The following is a 21707-nucleotide window of genomic DNA, read 5'->3' as shown; positions in this document are numbered from 1 at the left end:
TCTTGTGCAAGAGATTGTGTGAGGCTTGGTCGTAGCATGCATCTTGAGAAGTTGCGCAAAACTGTGGAAGAGATTGCACAATCTCAAGATGCTGTGAAATAGGGCAATGGAAGTGGAAGCACACCTCTGGATTTCAGTTCCCTTGTCTTCTGCAAGAATATTACAGGATCTGGGAAAGCATTCCACTCATGGTAGGACACTTCTGCATCCATTCCACTATGATGGGCTAGAAGAATGATTTTTTACTTTGAGGAAAGTAATTCTTAATGTTGTTTTGACTTTAACGACTAATGTTAAATTCTCTCCCCGTGTGCCTTTCTGAATCATCGTCATTGTGACCATCAATGTTTATTGTTGTACCAAAGGTTATCATAATATAAAATTAGAATATAAGAATCATATACCATGGGACTGACTTCTGAGTAAATATGCTTATGAATAAAAGGTAAGGAAACAGGACTTTTGAAAACAAGGTGAGAGGTCTCCTGTATTTGGGCAACTATTCCATTTTAAAAACCAAAGCAACCTTTGCAATTAATCAAATATTAGTTTGTCCAATTGCAGTGTTTGAACTGCCACAGCAAATACAGTGGCATGACTGGAAATGTATTTTTCTGTGTTTCCAAGGGACTTCGAAACTTCCGCCGTTCATTCACCATGGGAAATCTATCCAGAAATATTCTCATTATTTGTTGGACAATACAACAAATAAAGTCCTCTGTTGCCTGCAAAGAAATATACAGAAACAATGGTTTACACAGATCCCAGTATTGTCGCTTTCAGTAATCTTGTAATGACTGAGGTCTGTGTAATCTGAGGTCTATGCTATATTTTATGTATGTGAGACTCTTTGCACCTAGCAGCTTGTGGGGTGGAGTGCACAATTCAGGACTGGGATGAAACAGAGGAGTTGCAAATAGCAAAAAGGCTCCCTCCTTTCTATTTTTCCACTCCCCTGTCCATTGCCAATAGACCAACCCACTTATTCTACTTACATTCCAGTGGTGAAGTCTTGCAACTTGAAAGGAAAAGTTAGTTAGGCGTGGAATGTGGCACCTCAAATAAAGAATTGCAAAATGGTTAAGATGCTATTGCATAGTGATAGGGAACCTCTGGCTCTCCAGATATTGCTGGACTCCAATTCACATCAGCCCAAGACAGAGATTATGTGGATTGTGGTGCAGTTACATCTGGAGAATGACAGATTCCTCTCAACTGTTGCAGATTGGGTGGGTTAGCTCCCAGTTCCATTGAAATCAAGTGCAAAACCCAAGTAACTATATCCAGCCATGGCAGTTTAACTGGACTCTGCATCGAAACCAATGCCAGCTTTTTCACAATATATTTTTCACACTTCATAATTTTAAAATATCTGATCTAATAGTCTTGTCAGCTGCAGGCTTGTAATAATTGGATATGAATAATTTAAAAAATCTGAGCTGGCTATACAAAGGAGACAGAGACCTGTGGCAATATGATGCTCACTCTACAATTGTTTAATATGTGAATCGGTTTGGCATTGTTTACAGATGCCTGTTTGTTCAAGAATGACACAGTGACAACTCCAAATGCATTACTGCTTCAAGAAACAGAACTTGACAAGAACATTTTTTTTTGCCCATGTGCAGTCATCTCTACTTGACTATAAGAGACTGAAATAAACTCTTATGGATTCACACCTGTATTCACACAGCCAGAACCTTGGGGCATATTCTGTTCTTGGAAGCACACATATACTGTTAACAGCAATGCACCAATTGAACTGAGCGGCAATGATATTTTTACTTGTTTTTAGGATTCCAAGCCATTGTGTGCCTTTGGGGCAGCACTACAGCTGGGGGAGAAGTCCAACAAGCTTTGCATTTTACTATGAAGCTGCCAAATTCAAAATTCTCAAAACAATGTGTGAACAGAAATTCAGTTATCCTTCAAAATTCACCCTGATCCAAATTTTACGGGACTTTTCTCCAACCAAACAATTGTTTGCAAAAATGCATATGATGGGGGAAATGTGCGTAAAATACATCTATCAAGTGAAAAAAACCCAAAGAAACATGCATTCTATTTGGGGAAATTGCTTGCAAAAATGTGTATAAATGTGTCAAAAATACATACATACCAAAATTCAAGGGAAATTTGAAGTAATGTGCTGACAAATTTTCAAAAAACCTCAACAAATTGCTGCAAAAATGTGGTGAACTGAAGATTGGAAAAATGAGAAACTGAGAGAAATGAAAATTGGTATTTGTCCAGACCTAGGCAGCCCCATTCATTTTGATAGGGCTTGCACATGATAACTTGAAGGATTGTGTTATTCATGCCGTGTGTACATAAAGGTTATGTTTGGCTTTGATGGTGAGTAGGTTTCTTATCTAGATTGGTGAAATTTGACACAATTTGAAATTCAAAAATGAAAGTTGCAAGGCTACATTTTGGAATACGGTATGGATTCTGAAGTTCAAGTCTTATTTATTTTTCCAAAGCGTTATCAAATCCAGACTGAAGAGTACTTTCCAAGTTGGGTCAGCAGAACACACCCGAGTAAGTCACATATGAGTTTTCTCTGCAATAACTGAAAGACGATAATTTTGAAGGGCAAATATTAATTTGAGATCAAACACCAAACTTGAATCCCAGTGGCCAAAGTGATATTTGCATTCCAGAGGAAATATAATCCTGAGCATTCTCTTGCAAACACATAATGTAAGGATCATATGATGATGATTTTGTATCCAGCATTAATTTCAATGATACCAGAACAGTATGCAGTTTTTAGGACCTATCTACACATTAGTTTTAAAGCTCTTTGAAACTGGCTTCGCTATCATGGCTTCCCCTAAGGAGGGGTTGGGATTTTTAGGTTTGTGAAATGCTGAGAAGGTTGCTAGAGATTGTTATGTACTTAATACAACTGAAATGACCTCCCCCTAACTCCCCAATTCCCCTCACACAGAGAGACAGGCAGACTCTCTGTACAGGAGACACCTTTCCATGGTGAGGGTCTTTCTCAGCTGAATTGTGGCTCACCAAATGGGAGGATGCTGACCAAAGTGGGAAAATAAGACATGATCAGCACTTCCCTGTGCCTCCCTCTCTATGGGGGTAAGAATTCCAGGCAAACAGTTCTGACACAGCTCAGTGAGAGGGTGACAATGATCTTTACAGAGCTGTTCCTCCCCCATCGCTCAGTCATATACCATCTGAGTTCTAGGAAAGAAAGAGGGATTGAGGTTTCATATTACTTAGTAATGCTAATAACAATGCAGGCAGTCATAATGCAGGTTTTATGCAGGGATTACTTTGCACTTTACAAAGATTAACCGAGGCTCACATTTAATGATATATTATGATACCTATGTTCCAAGGGTGGGCAACAGAACCAAAAAGAAATGAAATGAGCCGCCAAGATCAGAGTTAACCGACTTGCACAGCAGTCAGGACATTTATTTATTTGATCAAATATTTCAATTAATGAAATATATATATATATATATATATATATATATATATAATTCAAGTCTACAGCACATCCACAGATATGAAAAGAGTGGGTGCATGAAAAGAATTTTTCCTCTGCCTGGTGATTTTATTTCACAAACCTGTCAGCACTCGGTGGAAGGTATCTGGACACTGGAGCACATCAAGAAAGAGAAAAATAACCTGATGACCTGTTGGCTTAACTTCAGTGCCAAGTAAAGGAAATATAAATGATGGGTACTTAAAGGGCTTCAAACCATCTTTGCCAACCTGATACCCTCCAGATGTTTCAAAACTCAACTACTATAAGTTCCATTTGTAGTCCAAAACATGTAGAGGGTTGATGAGTGAAAGCTGATTTAAAGATACAGGGGGGATGTCTTATTAAGAGATTGAGTTCCTTGAAGACAGATCATGCTGAACTAATCCAATATCCTTTTCCAAGCAGATGGCTGGTCTCAACAAAGAAAGACAGGCAAAGGCCCCATACAGACCATCTCTATGTATTATATGTAGAGAAGGAGGATGCAGGCCTGTCTTGCAGGCCCTGCCCCACATACCGAATTATTATTCATAATACTATATTAATAGTGTTTATTAAATTTGTACACTGCCCTTCATCCAAAGATCACAGGGCAGCTCACAACATAAAAATACAAAATGAGAACACAAAGTATATGCTAAAACAAGAACAAAAACAAACCAATAACCGCCTTCCAACAAACACATTTAAAAGGCCATTTGTTGTTGTTGTTGTTTAGTCGTTTAGTCGTGTCCGACTCTTCGTGACCCCATGGACCAGAGCATGCCAGGAACTCCTGTCTTCCACTTCCTCCCGCACTTTGGTCAAAGTCATGCTGGTAGCTTCGAGAACACTATCCACCCATCTCGTCCTCTGTCGTCCCCTTCTCCTTGTGCCCTCCATCTTTCCCAACATCAGGGTCTTTTCCAGGGAGTCTTCTCTTCTCATGAGGTGGCCAAAGTATTGGAGCCTCACGATCTGTCCTTCCAGTGAGCACTCAGGGCTGATTTCCTTAAGAATGGAGAGGTTTGATCTTCTTGCAGTCCATGGGACTCTCAAGAGTCTCCTACAGCACCATAATTCAAAAGCATCAATTCTTCGGCAGTCAGCCTTCTTTATGGTCCAGCTCTCACTTCCATACATCACTACTGGGAAAACCATGGCTTTAACTATACGGACCTTTGTCGGCAAGGTGATGTCTCTGCTTTTTAAGATGCTGTTTAATTAGCCAAGGGCCTGGGAAAAGAGGAATGCTGTCACCTGCCACTTAAAGATCTGTCATGAAGGCGCCAGCCAAGGTTACCTCCACTATCCTTTCGTGCTATTTTATACCATAACCTAACCTAGATTTATGCAGGTTCTAATGTGATGCTGGTTCTAATGACAACACCCGAGGACGCTCTCTCTGATCTGTCTCCAGTGTTTGCTGCAGACGAAGAACAATTATGTGTTCACATTTGACTTTCTGGATGAGATGCTTGGCTGCCCACATTACTTTGCCAGGAGGCTTGAGGAAACCCAGTACTGTATATCATGCAAGCTTAGTCTGTGGTATATTCATGTCTTTTGGCTGTTTCACAAAGGAAGAGGCATAAAAGCTTCCTGGGACTGCTTCTCTACCTCATATGGCATAGCAATTCTTGACAAAGAGCTCATGTTGAACCCCAGCGCAGGCTTTGCTAATCTGCTGCCCTCCAAATGTTGTTGGATTGCAGTTCCCATCAGCTCCAGCCATCCTGATGATGGTCACTTCCAGATGACCTGTTTTATTGAGCATTCATCCTGATTTGTTGGCACAAGGTTTGCAGGGAGGTTAGACAATGGCAGCGATTTATTGAGCATTCATCAGGATTTGTTTGCTGGGAAATTAGATGGCATTGTGTCGAGCAATCGTTATCCCATTTTCGCTATCATTTTGCTTATTGCAAAAGTCCAATTTCAAGATGGGGAAACAAACTGGTTTGTCATGCAAGAACTCCAAATCAACTTTTTTTAAATTGTGCAACCTGAATTTGCCAGAATTCCACGTGAAAACTGCAACCGTCTGGAATAGCCCAACCTTTAGTTGCCTTCGGACATCCTACTGATAGGCCTCACAGTACCAAGTGACATAGCTGAGCTACTGCCAACAGCCCAGCACTGCCTCCTTGCTGGTGCCATTCCTCCTTGGTCCATGGCACTGCCACCACAACCTCCTTGTCTCCCTAGCCCCGCTGTTTATGGAGAGGTTCCACCCACCCATTTATCTGCCAATAGAAGGCAGTGGAGTTGGGGGCAGGATAAAAGAGAGGATCTGGGTTCACCAATTCTTCATGGTGTGTGTGTGTGAGATGCTGAAGGATCTGTCCAAAACTGAACTGGCCCTATCTGCTGAATAGGGGTTGAATGGTGGATTGGGAACACTGGTAGGGATGCCTTTGTCCCACCATAACTTACTGCTTATGAATGCAGCAGAGCTTATATTCATTTGTGAGGCTTTCCTGCCTCCCCTTTCCATTTTTCCATCTGTGTAGGGTATGGAAGACAGAGGGAAGAGCAGGTGGAAATCCCCCTCTCCTTGAGAGCAACGTGGAATCCAACCCATTCTTTGTTTCACCACCATTTTACCCTGCCCTTTCCCCAAAGATCTCAGGGCAGAAGAGACAGGCAACTTGCACGATCACATCATGGAGCTACTGTCCATGATGGCTGGGCTCTGACTCCAGGGTCAGAGGCTATATGCTGAGAATCGCAGGAGGGGAGAGAGCTCTTGTGCTTGGGTCCTGCTTGTGGGTTTTCACACAGGCATCTGGTTGGCCACTGTGGGAACAGGATGCTGGACTAGATGGGCCATTGACTTGGTCCAGCCAAGCTCTTCTTCTGAAGTCCTTCCCATGAGGGTCTCTTGCTTTGCCTGCAGTTGAACTTGATCCTGAAAAGCTGAGCTGTTGGAACTGGCTTTTATAGTAGTTATCCAGCCCATGCATGTTCCTTCTTATTCACAGTGCAAACATTTTGGCTCCTCTGCCCTCCTAAGTCATACTCCTTCCAAGTGTAGTCAGATATAATTATACAGCCGCAGGGACTTTTGATGTCTGACTTCAGCTGCTCTGCCCTGCATCTGCTAACAGCGTAATGTGCTACTTCTAAGCTGCTGCACTGGCCAATAAAACTGGTTTGAGTTTCTGTCACTACAAAGAACTCAAAGAAGGGGGCTTTGGGCATTTCGGCTGGATTGACAGAGATAGGGAACTGCTTTCTCCTTTGCTCTCCTTTCGTCATATTAATAAGACACACATGGAAATGCATAAATGTACTGCCTGTGAGGAGGCCTGTCAGTGTTGTCAGCACACTGGGAAGAATATTTTCCATGTTGCCTGTCTCCTTACAGCCCATCTTTCATTTGCATGTGACCTGGACAAATGTGTCACCCAAACTGATGCAGTCATCAGACTGTGGAAAAGCATTGGAGGAAGCTGACAGCACAGCACAACCCTATCTGTGCCTATTCTGAATCAGGTCCCATTGAGTTTGCAGCAGCTTACTCCCAGGTATAGCTTAAAGTCACAATGCCCTCTCTTTTGTTAATGATGGAACACATTTGGTGATGTTCAAAGGGCACTGTTAGGCTGGGTGATTTTGAATAACATGCAAATAATTGAAACGGCACGTTTCTTTGCGCTATTTATTTTTTGTTTTATTTTATTTAACATATTCCCACCCTCCTTTTTCAGGGGAGGAGAGGAACCCAAATAGGCACCCAAAGCAATTTGCAAGAAGAGTTAAATCAATCTATCAATTGGAACATGCACACCAGTTACAAACCAATTAAGCAACAATAATACATAATCAATACAGGAATAAATGATGAATCAGCCTAAAAAAAGAGAGAAAGACATTCTGAAACAGAATCACAGAACTGTAGAGTTGGAAAGTACCTTGAGGGTCATCTAGTCCAACTTTCTAGTCCATCTAGTCTTGCTTTGTTTTAGCCAACAAGCAAGTATTACCTTGTATGAGTGGGTCAACCAAAGCAGAAAGTTCTGGGCTTCCTTTGGGCACCTGTCTGGTCACTGTGGGGGAAAGAATGCTGGACTAGAGGGATCTTTGGTCTGGTCCAGCAGGACTCTTCTTCCATTCATAAGATTAACCTCAAGTATGGAGGGACATCATTTGATAGGATGGAACATGATACCCAGCCCAGCCCATCTTTCTGACTTTCTTCTGTGGTTGAGGAACAAAGTATCATTTTCCTTTCTCACCTGAGTGTAGTCTGTCTGGCCATGTAAGGCAATGGTGGCAGCTTGCATTCTAGATGCACCACAGTAGCATGCAACTGGAAGTATGGCTACAGAGTCCTAGACCTCTTATAATGAACTGCAAGGATGTGCTGGGGAATGGGATGGTCTGTAACACTAATGCCCACAATGTGTGGGTGTCAGATGTTCCACTTGGGTGTATCCTAGTTCCAATATGAGCTTTGCACAGACATGTCTTAAATTGCTCGGGACAGCTTTTTCAAATTCTCCTTTCCGCAAGAGCAGCCTGCTAAGAGACTCGATCCCAGCTGGTCCTACTATAATATTGATCTGTAATATTAAAGTGTGATTGATACTCTTGGCCAGTGATTTACAATGAATTTATTCTAATGGATCTATAGAAGAATATCAGGCAGTCTACAGTAAGATCAGAAGTGGCATGAAAGTTGCCCAAAGGTAATCTTGCTCATCGTCATCATTACCTAGTTTTCCCTCTCTGCAAGGTGCAATTGCAAATGAGGCAAGGGTACCCTGGACTCATTAGAGCATACTCTCTGTTTGTGTGGCACTGTCTTGAAGCACTGTGTCATTGCTGGCACCAACCTGAGGTCCAATGAACTTGCAGGCACCTGTGTCCCAGTGTTGTCTTCACTGCACAGCTTGACTACAGCAAGCAAACAGATGCAGACCATGCGGCCCACTTAGCCTAATGCATCCAAAGCTGCCACTACAGAGGCTGAAAGATGCTTCTGCACATCAAACCCCCATGCAAAATTAACAAGCAAGGGAAAGGCTGGTGTATAGCAGGTGTTATCAGACTCCCATCAGTTCCAGACAGTAGAGCCAATGATTAGGGATGATGAGAGTTGGAGTCCAACAACATCTGGTGAGCCAAAGGCTACCGATCTCAGCATTACAGCATTTGATCCCTCATTTGCACTCAGAAAAGGCACCGCCAGCAACCAATACATCACATGGGGCTTCTGTTCATCTGTTTTGACTCCAGTTATTGGCAGAATAAAGTTCTGGAAGTGCATATAGCTGGGGATGTTGACTGACTGCCTACAGGGAAAGGCCAAGAGCTCTGTGGTCGACCACATGCTTTTCATGTAGAACGCCCCATGTTCAAGCCCTGACTGGGAAAGTTCTCTGTCTCAGAGAGTCATTGTAGGCATTACCGACTTAGATGGACCAACAGTCTGATTGAGTGTGAGGCAGCTTCCTGTGTTCAAGGGGAGATGTGCTGCAGCAGGACAGTTGCTGAAGCAGTGTTTCATTCAGCCTGTTTCTAATCTGTATCTCTAGAACCTGCTCTCCTGACTCCTTGTTGCAACAGCTTTGGACAGGCTTGCTTTTTTGGATCGATGCCGTGCCAGTTCCTCATGATACATTCTTGGTTAACCACCACTGTTTTCCCTGTGGAACATCTGAGCACCACCACTGGCTGGCATGTGATGGTGGGGCAAAGAATAGCAACAAACAAGTGGAACAGGCACAGAGGATGATGCCTGAAACAATTTCTCCCGTAGATCAGGCCCTGCCTCTGACAGATCTACATGAAATTGAAGCCTGTAGCCAGGACCTTATCGAGCTTCAGATCGAGCTGGAAAACCGATCCAAAACTTCTCTGTGCAAAGTGAACTGAAAGCTCCTGATAGCATCAGTTAGATGAGTTGATGGCAGCCTTAATTCCTTACAAATGTGAAACTGTTTTGTTCAAGGGCTGACTCAGAAATTAAGAAGCTTGCCAAGTTGGAGAGCCCAGGGATGTTTGGTTCAGATGGTATCCCTGGTAACCAATTTAGATGTCACATTCCCATACACGGTTCCTTACATACATAATGAGACTGAGAATGCAGCCCTCAGACCACATGCTTTGGGGGTAAGTCCACGGGGATATCTCCAGCAACACTGATTGAAGATGGTGACCTAAAGGTCATTGCTCTTTAAGAGAAGACCAGTTTCTGGATGCAGTGTTTTGAATCATCCGCTGCCTCTAAACCACACTCGCATTCCACAAGGGTTTCATAAAATGAATTCACTGCCCGATTCCAGTAACAGATTTTATGACTGCCCAGCTCCGTAAGGAAGTCCTGCTTATTCCCCCACTTGCACTAATTTATCAGGTATTTTTACTGTAGCTTGTTGCTGCTACCGCTAAGTTACATTCCATATACAAGCACCAAAAGAGGGATTGATGTATGGATTGATGGATCAATAAGGAAATGTTCAAACAAGGGCCTTATTTTCTCCAGACATCAGCATGTGCCCTGTACGATCCATAAGATCTCAGTTCTTGCAAATCTCAGCTTTCATTTAAAGAAAACTCCACCTGCTCCTGCATTTCTACCTGAGATGTTGCCCATCTGTACAATAGAGGCCCCATGCTCATATGTCTTCACCCAAAGGAACTGTAAGAGAAATGCCCCCTGAAAAATGTTAGTAATTTCTCTCATCACGATACTCATTTACTTCCTGTTTCTTCTCTGTTTGAATCCATCTTATTTTCTTGGCCTTGCTCCCCTTATCTTATTTTCAGAGAATGCAGCAGCCTTCATCAGTCTGGTACCCTCCAGAGGGTTTGAACTAAATCTTCCACCACCCCATTCGTCCATTGGATATGTTGGCTGGGGCTGCTGGGAGTTGTAGTTCAAAAGATCTGGGAAGCAAAATATCAAAATGTCAGTGAAAGCATCCTTTAAACTCCATACATGCCCAGCTCTAGTTTTCAAGGGGTCCTTGATGACCCCTCCAAGTACCAACCAGAGCTTCAAAGTACCCACTGCCACCAGCTTCCTCATTCGAGTGCAGCTGCCATTGAATAAGCCCACTCGCTTGCAAGTGCTATGGTGATTTCTTTATTATCATGCATTGGTTCATGGCAATGGCAGCAGTAAAAACTATGCAGGCAAAATGGTTATATTTACAGTATGACCAGCTTCAGGCTTATGCTTAAAGTTCGAGCAAGAGGATGCATGTCTGCATCCAACACTGATCAAAGGAAGAGACAGAAGAACTGGAAATACTATATGCTTCTTCCTCTCTGGGAGAACAGGGGAAATGACATCACATCGAGCCCTCTCTACCAATTGTACTTCTATGGTTTGCGTATCTGCCTATCAGCAAAACAGCTCTGTGGACTTGGCCCCTTCTTGTGCTAACTAGCAAGGACATGCATTTGTTACGTTTGACTACTAATCTCGCACAATTGCAAGGAGCAGTAGTACATGATTGCAAACAAATGCCCAACATTTTCCATATGAAATTGAAAGCCGGCTTGAGCTGGACTGTGGCAGGCTGCACATAAATGCACTTTGCCCTCAGTTCTCCACCAATAAAACAGGAAGATCTTTGAACTATCCCCCTCCCTGGGGTGTTGTGTGATTCAGACTGCAATCATATACACATTTACCGAGAACTATGTCCCACTTAATTCAATAATAGGGATCACTTTAGAATAGACAATATAACGAGTGCACTGCTAGACTGTAATTCTGTGCATACTTTCCTGGAAGGAAGTCCCATTAAACAGAGCAAGAATTTAACTAGAGTAAACCAATCCAAATAATTTTATTGTACTAGCCACTGGCCATGACAGATCTGAATCAAAAATAAATAAAAGCAAAAGGGGTGTTGCGCCACAAATAATGGTCTCTGTTTAGATCTCTGCATCTCCCTTACAGTTCACTGCTATATCGTCCATTTCTATATCTTCTTTCTGATCCTTTTGGCCGCCAAAACAAAAAGGGAGACTTTATGAGTTTACATCACTAAGAAGCCATAGGACCTTCTCTGCCATGGAGAGACATAACTAGAGTAAGCATAACTAAGAATTGTACTGTTAGTTTAATAGTAGCTGTAAAGCATTTAGGTCTTCTGAAAGGTACTATGTACAGCACAATATTGCTATTGTTTATATGCTTCCAAGAAAGACACATTGCTTCGGGTGGGGATAATGAATTTCAGTAATATCTGGCACATCTACCTCCAGCTCTAAAATGAGGGTTGACCAGCCTGCAAGGCTTTTTCTGGCTATGTGACTCAAAGACCATAATCTGTGTGCTTATCCCGGCACCTTTAGGGTTTAAGGAAATGGCCACAGTTGTCTGAGAATGTGTGGTTTCAGCTCCCAAGAAATCTTGCCACCTTTCCAAAGATTTCCTCACCCTTCCGTCATTCATACAAGTTATAATGGATGACATTAAAAATAGCAACGTTAGTAAGAATAGCAGGCACGCATGGGTATAGTCACAAAATCTTCAGGCTCATTTTAAGAAAAACAGTGCCGAACAGGATTACGCTATGAAATAAAGGAGGACAGCGATTTATGTTTAGTTAATGCTGAATGTGCAGGCACATAAATGTCAAATTAACTCATCATCCATCTCGGATTAGACCAGAACATTAGTTTGCTAAAGAAATTCCCAGGGTTGGTCCTCATCTCTGCCTAACCTGCAAAGCAGGGAGGAACTCATGTGCCTGAACAGACTGAAACAAGCTATAAAGCCAACCCACCTTTAATGGTTGGTTTTAAAGCTGTTTTATGACCCAGGTAGCCTAAAACAAACTGGACCTTGGAATCTGACAACCTTCCTTTCTCTTTTTTCACAAAAGGAAGCTAAATGGAACACCTCTGAGTTCACCACCTGCTTAAGCTCAGTTGGTAGAGCATGAGGCTCTTAATATCAGGGTCCTGGGTTCAAGCCCCACACTGGGCAAGATTCCTGCTTTGCAGAGGGTTGGACTAGATGACTCTCAGGGTCCCTTCCAACTCTACAATTCTATGATTCCATGAACTGTCACCTGGCGCTTGGAAAGTAAATGTTTTGTGTCGTGTGACAACATTGAACTCCATTGTTCAAAACTCCTCTTTCAAGTCTGAGCTTTGCCGAATTCATTTCCCTCAAGTGCAAACAATTCACATGTTTGCTGGATTTTCCAACACTTTCTCCTTATCAGTTTGTTTCTTTTTCTTCTTCCAACCACACTCCGGCAGCCCTTTCTCCCCCTGTACTGCTGGAGTGTGCATTTCGCAGCCACTCATCAGGCCTCCTCATACTCAAGACACATTCTGCATTCTTTTTCTTCAGTTGTAAAATAAGCTACTCAAGATAAATTGCAAAGAAAGAAGCTGGTCTAGGCAGTGCAATTTCTGCAATATTTTTGCCATAGTCGTTTCTATTAATTTAAGGTCAATGCCAACGTCCATCAAAGATGGCCATAATGCCTTGTCAGGACCAGCCCTATCATTAGGGAGGGACAGGGTGGGACGGCTTCTTCAATCCAAGGATTGCATTTCATCACAGAGAACATGCCGATTGTGGGTGGGGCCAAAGAGAAAAGTGGGCAAGGCAATGTTACAGAAGTTTCTGCACATGTATCCACATTTACCTGTACGCCTCCATCTTCCATGAAGGCAAGAAATGGGTGTTCTCCTAGTTCAAGGCCACATACCATGAAGCCAAAAGCACTTGAGGTCACAGAGCAGGGCCAGTGAGAGGGGTGGCCTGGTGTGTGGCCTGAGTGGGGGAGGAAATGGCCGAGCAATGGTCCCGAGGGCCAGCCAGGGAGACCTAGAGGACTTCATTTGGCCTAGCAATGGGCCTGAGGTTCCCCACCCTTGAGGTAGAGCAATGCAGTTGCCTCAGGCAGGGAGCAGCTGAGTGGGCCACATGGCCTTCCTTGTCCCCTCCAAGCTATCTTGCTGCCTTCAGGTGTAGGAGACGACTGCTAGTGTTGGGATGGTTTGACTGCAATCTTGCCTTTCGCTTCAGGCGGTAGAATGTCTTGGGCCAGCTCTGCCCATTATCACTGGACGTTAGTATAGTGCATTGGCCCTCCTGGCTTGCCATACCATAAACTGCCCAAGTCAGCCCACAGGCCCTGTTTCCTTTCTTCATTACAAGCAGCCGCCTCCTGCGCGGTTCCCTGCCTCCAAGCACCATGTTGCATTACAGTACTTTTTGTTATGTGGCCTCCTCTTCATGTTACTTCTCGGTTTGTATTGGATGCAATGCTGGTGTGAGCTTTTGATGGTTGTGATGATGGGTTCTCTCCCCCCCCCCTTTGAAAGGACGATCAAAGCCTTAACCCATAAAAAATAATACCTTAAAATAAAAAAGAGCTCAGGCAGGATTTCAAATGCAAGAATGTTTTAGCTTTCAAATCCGAAAGGCCTCCACTGCTGCCCACATAGTCTATTCTCGGACTGCTGCTTCCAGGCAGCCAGAGTTTGAATGGATCTACAGTTTTTCTAAATTCCCTCCGCCCCCACTCCAAGGGGGAAGAAAGGAATCAAACAATTGTTGGGGGTATTTGTAGAAAACAGACCCTTTGGGCTTAAACCAGCTCATTGTTCCTGGAGGCTTATAAACACCACTGTCCCCATGGCCAGCATTAAAAGGTGGAGCGGTTCGCCCAGTTGCAATTAGCACACATTCCTTCTGTCACAGATGAATAAGGGTTCTTTCACAGTAGGATTGGAGCCCAAGAACTAAGGCTCCGATTGTGCCCTGCTGTTTATTGCTTTCAACTCTGTGGCAAACATGTCCACACTGACCATTACCCAGTAATGATTGCTGCATAGCTGGGCCTCCCTTTTCTTTTCCTAAACAGGCCCACACCTTCCTCCTGCTGCTTCCCATGTTCTGCAGAAGATCTCCCTCATCAAAGTTCCTTCCACGTGCACACCAATGCCCTTTTCTTCAAAAAACGCCTCTCTTTTTCCCAGACCTGTGATTAAAGAACTCTCCATATTGCAGAGCAGCGCCGATGCAAAATGAGATGGGTGCAACCCTCACTGCACAGGTCAAGAACTAAGTGCCCAGCTGCATACCTGCTGCTCACCCATCTAGTGAAAGAGGCTTTTAGTTTGAGATGGACAGTGCCAAGCATGGTGTATGTGGGCATGGGCATTTGCATCCGAAAGAAAGGGAAGCATAATGCATTGCAGACTGGTGAGTAGCTTTCCTCCGGAATACATTGTTAGAAGCACTGCAGCCCTTTTTGGCAGAAGGCTGTGGAGAGGAGAAGGGATAGCACTTGCTCTCTCCGTGGGGAATCACCAGCTCTTTCTGTGTGCAGAATCTTTCCATGGACAGAATGTCCATCCATATAGCCTTTATATGCCTTTCTCCATATATGCCCACTCGACTGCTTCGATTTGCAGAACTGGCGCTGGTGCTACATAATATTCGTTCTGCACTTGTAAGAAATTGATTTTTTTTTTTAATAGAGCTGCAGCACCCACACTTTGGAACTTCCTCCCTATTGACGTCAGGTAGGTACCGTATTTTTTGCTCTATAAGACTCACTTTTTCCCTCCTAAAAAGTAAGGGGAAATGTGTGTGCGTCTTATGGAGCAAATGTAGGCTGTGCAGCTATCCGAGAAGCCAGAACAGGAAGAGTTGCTGCGCAGCAATCCCTCTTGCTGTTCTGGCTTCTGAGATTCAGAATATTTTTTTGTTTTGTTTTCCTCCTCCAAAAACTAGGTGCGTCTTGTGGTCTGGTGCGTCTTATAGAGCGAAAAATACGGTACCTTTTTGGTACCGGCTAAAAGCATTTTCTTTCAGACAAGCCTATCCAGATACATGTAGATGTTGAGATGCCTTTTATTCTGTTTCCAGCTTGCCTGTTGGTTTAATCATATTTTGTTTGTCTTCAAAATACCTGTTTTTAACGTCTTTTAATGACAATCTGGAGGTCTGTTTCGTTTATTTTTTGTAAGGTGCTTAGAGGTTTCAATTACAATCAAATGGCCTGTAAGTTTTATTAACTAAAATAAATAACTGCACACTTTCTATGTGTTTTGGGGGGACTCTGAAATTGGAGCAGAAGGCATGACCCCACTCTTTGGTGCCATGTTTGGGGGCAGGGTGTTGGTGGACAAGGGGCTTCTCCAGACAACCTGTTCATTGAGGATTCGCTCTGATTTCCTTGCACGAAGCTTACACGGAGGTCACGGCATGCCCATTCTTTATTGAGCATTTGTTTTTGTTGGTACATCTTCCCATTAATCATTCGCCCATCCCACACAAAACTCAAGAAGCCTGCTTTGTTTTTAAAGCGAATCTGTTGCCCTAGGTCAACAAAACACATTGTGCAAACCTAAATTTCTTGCATGTGCTTGAATCCCTCTTACAAAATACTGACAGCCTGGAGGTGACCAGGTGCCAATCCACACCATACTGTTGCATGCCACCCCAGTGTCTGAGCAGTGGAAGATTCCCAGGGTTCATGTTTCCTTTTGGAAAGGAGGCACAGTGGAGACTGTGGTGTCTTTATGATATATGGTTTGTTTACACATACAGTATATACAAGGGAGAGGTTCACAGCACTGACACCCCAAAAGGGTCTTGTTTCTCCCATAGCTTTGACCTTGGATTCCATTAGAAATCAAGCATGGCTTTCTCCATCTGCCTTCTCCTACCTTGCTACTTTACATCTGGCCCACAGCACTGCAACTCCACTTCGGCCTTGTGTTGAGGGAGGGAGGCTTACCCATTTGTCCTCTGGCACAGAGCCACTCCCTTTGTTACCTTAATGAACCCTACTTAGTGGGCCATTACTAAACTCGTCTGACTATTCCAGCAATTGAATCTGTTCTGGATCCAGGAATCCTGTGCTGGATGTACTGCTGGATCCAAGAAACAGGACATGTATTAGAAGGGTATCGGGCTACAACCTAACTCCCTCCCAAACTCATGACAATACATATTGAAGCACATCCAGCACACATTTAAAGCACATGGCTTCCCCGAAAGTATCCTGGGAATTGTAGTTTGTTATGAGTTCTTGGGAGATTCTTGGAGCAGAGGGGGAGCCATGTGTTTTAAAAGTGCATTGGGTGTGCTTTAGATGTGGATCACTTCTCCAATGTTCTCAATGCCCCCCTCCCTCTTGGGATTGGGCTCCATGATGCTGTCCATTCACTTGCTGCCTTCCTCCAACTCTACTCTGGACATCTTTCCAGAGGGAGAAGTGAGGAGCAGCTCCTTCTCCTCCTACCCATTCTTCTCTGAGCGCAGGGAATGAGAGCCAGGAGTAGGAGGTGCAGGTCTAGAGACTCTCCAGGGGTTCTTCTGATAGAGGACTCATAAGAGCCTGACACTGATAACATTAACCCTCTGCTTTTCCTCCACAGACAAATTCTACATGATGATTTTCAACTGTGTGAAAAAAGGCTTCTGTTGATAAGGAACAGGAAGTTCGTGCTATTTTGAATGGCAAAATAATTCTGCCACCTGTTTGTTGTCTCCCGGTGTGCATGTGGAAATTGCTCTTAAATCTCCCTTACAAAATTGTCCTGAAACTTTTTCCTTCATGAAGGATAGATAGCAAGGCAAACAACCTACCCCCCCGCCATCAAAAAAACAGCCCTTCTAGCTCTGCCTCCGTGGTCCAGGAGGACCCAAAGTGCTCAGGCACCCAGTTTTTTCTTGGATACCTATTACTGAGGATCAATTCACACCTCATTTAGAGAGGGATGAGAGAGTGAGATTGAGTTTCACTTAGCTTCAAAATGCTCTTTTCACACTTTGGTTTAGACTAGAGTAAAGGTAAAAGGGACCCCTGACCATTAGGTCCAGTCGTAGCCGACTCTGGGGTTGCGGCGCTCATCTCGCTTTATTGGCCGAGGGAGCCACCGTACAGCTTCCGGGTCATGTGACCAGCATGACTAAGCCACTTCTGGCGAACCAGAGCAGCGCACGGAAACGCCGTTTACCACCAAAGCGGTACCTATTTATCTACTTGCACTTTGACGTGCTTTCGAACTGCTAGGTTGGCAGGAGCAGGGACCGAATAACAGGAGCTAACCCTGTCATGGGGATTCGAACCGCCAACCTTCTGATCAGCAAGTTCTAGGCTCTGTGGTTTAACCCACAGCGCCACCCGCGTCTCTTAGACTAGAGTAGCTCAATGCAAAATCGCATGGGACTCCTGCAGCTTTGAAAGAACTCTCCCCGCCCCCCCCCCCCCGCACTGCAGAATTCTTCCCCCCGCTGCACTGCAGAACTACTGCTGGAGGTAGAGAAAAGACCCACACATTTGTGCAGGCCCTTACCAAAGAGACAGAGAATGAAATATTTTCTAGCACTTTGGATCGGAAACTTTTTTAGCAGTGCCATAGTCAACAGCAGAGGACATCAGAGGGAGGACAGCACATCTCCCACATGCATAGAGTACATTGCAATCCTTTGGGTACCTCTGGCCTCACACAGCTCGCAGTGAAAGGGCTGTTCTGAGTGACACACCATTTGAGAATCGCTGGTCAGGGGAGAAAAATCTGGGAAATGCGCTTAAGGAGAGCTGTAGACTTGTTTTCTTCACTTGCCTCAGATAAGCACATAGCATTAGACTTTGGTAATCGGTACAAAAGAAAGAACACATCACTTATATTCTGCCTAGGTACAGTGCAAGTCTGCATCTGTACAGAGGAGAAATCCGTCTCGATTGGGATATTAACAGAGGCAACTGCAGGAGTTCAAGGGTTGCTGTGATTCCACTTTCACACGCCCGACCTGCATTTCCTCTCCCCATGCTTCCCTGGCTTCTATGTGCACGTGAGGCGGTTGGGTATAATCCCATATTACAAGGACTCAGCCTCCATGTGAGGGTCAAGCATCTGACTCAGGTCACTGCCAAAAGGAGAGATTAGGCTGAATTTGTTCCAGGACAAGGCAGCCACTCAAGACAGTATTGGATGTCGGGGGGGGGGGGGCGGCAGGAGCGGCGTCTTTAAAAACACAGGGAAAAGCTTTGAGGTATAGAAGCACAGAGCAACCCCCCTGCCCACACCAAATACAACCAAAAAGTGACATTTAGTCGAATGGGACAAATGGAGAGGAAACATACATGAGAGATAAGCAGCAGCAATAATAATAATAATAATAATAATAATAATAATAATAATAATAATAATTTGGAGCTGTGGGGCGAAATGGTGTGTGTGTGTGTGTGTGTGTGGTCATTAAACAACATATCAGAGTGGTTTACAATAATAGTACATAAAACCATACAGTGAAAACAATACAGTAAAAACCATACTATATGGCATAGGTACCAGGACTGGGAGATTTGGGCCCCAGTTGCACTATACATTTAAAACAGTATCATTAAAACTTGAAACAGTCACAGCTCTCTTCCCTCCTCCCCACCTGCCTAAGAAGCCTTGGAGTTGTGGTTTGCTAAGGGTGTTGAGAGTTGCTAGGAGACCCTTATCCCCCTCAAAGCTACATGGATGGGTTAATAGCCAATTCCTCTTCCCAGGGAACTATGGCTCAGTCTCAGCCCAGATCGATGCAGACCATGTGGAGTTTGTATTTAATAGACCTCAAGTAGACCTCTGGGATGTCGTGCCCTGCTGAAAAACAGACACCCCATGATTATCCCTTACTTTCTTTCTAGAACCGAAGTTCCCAGCCCTTATAGATGCAGATATACAGGCAGTGTCCGGCAAAGGTTCTAAAGCAAGAGAGAGGGTCTGTAGTAGCTGGATGGTGCAGCCGAGACTTTGTATACAGAAGGACCTCACGTGTTCGGTCTTTGGCATCTGTGGGGGGATCTCAGGCAAGGATTCACGGCCCTGCAACCTGACACCCAGGAGAGCAACTGGCAGTCAAAACAGATAACCCTCAGCTGGGTGGACCAATGGTCTCTGACCCTGTAGAAGCCACCTCTATGTATGCAAGGAGACAAGCTGACCTGGCTGCGGATATTGTGTTCCTGGTCACAGCTACAGTCCTTGCAGTTGCTCACATTATTCCCCTCACCTCAGCTCTGCCTCTTCTTCTCACTGCCTGTCTTTCCCCTCATCAGCTTTCAGCCGGATTTCAGAGCCCCAGTCATTCAGAAGAATGTGAGAGCTTAGACTGGAGGGGGAGGGAAAGCGAATGTCTGCATGCCAGCCCCCACCCCACATGCAGGCATGACCACTCCACCCCAAACTCCCTGTGTTGAGGGGGGCCCTGAACAAACACAGCTTCCTTGCAGAAATCCTCTTGTGGGGAGGCTTATAAGCCCATCCAGCTGAACAAGCTCACCTTGTCAGACCTTTCCACTCAATGCAGGAAAATTGGGGGATGGAAGCTGCATACCTAGTCTGCGCTTGCCTGCTCCCCGGGGCTGGCCCTGAAGTGAGGCAGAGTGGAGCAGCTGCCTCAGGCAGCTGAGGTGCGGGGAGTGGACAGAGCTATGCATGCCCTGTATCCGCTATGCTAAGCTGCTGCCCTCCAATGCAGTGGAAGATACTGTTACTTCACTAGTACTGGAGGAAGTTTTAGCTGCCAGTCCAATTGGCTTCTGTTCACGCCTTGGGGAAGGACGCCATCTTGCCCGCCACCTCATGCTGCAAAATGTCTTGAGTTGGCCCTGCTGCTCCCCCTTTCCACTTGAAGCACACACACACATTCCTTTATGTGCACGAGTGGTGTGGTACACACTGAATTTATATCTAATATTGCTTGCCTTCCAACCAAGCTACCTGCACTGTTGCTGCCTCACTTGGCAGTTGGTCTCACAACATGATAATGCATGTTGGATTTTGAATTTTAGGGAATTTGAATTTTAGGGATTTGAGGGTAAATGTCCTGTGTGACAATAAACACAGAGCACATTAATGACTCCCAAACACAGAAATTTCTGTTTCAAGGTTAATAATAATAATAATAATAATAATAATAATAATAATTTATTTGTACCCTGCCCTCCATGGCCGGAGCCAGGCTCAGAGCGGCTAACATCATATAAATAATACAATATGCATAAAAACAAGCAATCAATCAATTAAAATGCATCCCAAAATTAATTCAAATAAATTAAAATTAAAACTGGACAAATGACAATCCTTAGATTAAAATTGATAATACTCACCAGGACCAACTGCTTCCACTGATATTATAAGGACCTGTGAGCAGGCTAGGACCTCCTTCGTACTTGTTCTTATACAAAGAGAAAATGAGTCAGACTGAGCCCTGACCAAAGGCCTGGCAGAACAGCTCTGTCTTGCAGGCCCTGCGGAAGGATGTCAAATCTCACAGGGCCCTGGTCTCTTGTGAGAGAGCGTTCCACCAAGCCGGGGCCATGGCTGAAAAGGCCCTGGCTCTGGTCGAGGCCAGTCTAATCTCCCTGGGGCCCGGAATCTTCAGGGTGTTGTTATTTGCAGACCATAAGGTCCTCTGTGGGACATACCAGGAGAGGAGGTCCCGTAGGTACGAGGGTCCTAGGCCGTGAAGATGATAGGTGATAAATAGATAGATAGATGATAGATAGATAGATAGATAGATAGATAGATAGATGTGAGGAAATATATTGATAAGTGTAGGATTATTATTGTTCACTAATTTATATGAGGAATGGTTGAGGGAGTTGGATATGTTTAGTCTGGAGAAGAAAAGAGTGAGAAGTAATATGATAGCCATCTTCAAATATCTGAAGGACTTTCACCCAGATGATGAAGCAAGCTTGTTTTCTGTTGCTCCAGAGTGTAGGACCTGAACCAATGGATTCAACTGACAAGAAAGGAGATTCTGACTAAACATTAGGAAGAACTTTCTGGCTGTAAGAGCTTTTTGATAATGAAATGGACTCCCTCAGAAGGTGGTGGACTCTCCTTCTTTGGAGGCTTTTATACAGTAGCTGGATGGCCACCCACCAGGGATTCTTTAGCTGTGGTTCTTGCATTGTTGAAGGATCTTCCTACAAACAAATCAGAACAGATGCTCAATAAAGAATGGATACTGTGTACAAGCAAATCAGGTTGACTGCTCAATAAATAAGTCATCTGGAGCAGTCCATAGACAGACAGACAGACAGAAAGACAGACACATAGATGTCAGGCACATAGCTGTGCCATGAAAATTTACTAAAGGGTGGATTACACTAACATATGCGGTCATTTAATGACATTTATTATTTTATTAATTATTATCAGTATGAAAAAAAGAAAATACTTCTCTACACAAAATGCGTAA

Source organism: Podarcis pityusensis, assembly GCF_964106645.2.
Source record: "Podarcis pityusensis genome assembly, chromosome: 2".
In the NCBI taxonomy this organism is placed as follows: Eukaryota; Metazoa; Chordata; class Lepidosauria; order Squamata; family Lacertidae; genus Podarcis; species Podarcis pityusensis.
The sequence above is the reverse complement of the archived record's forward strand: the minus strand, read 5'-3'. Positions refer to the sequence as shown.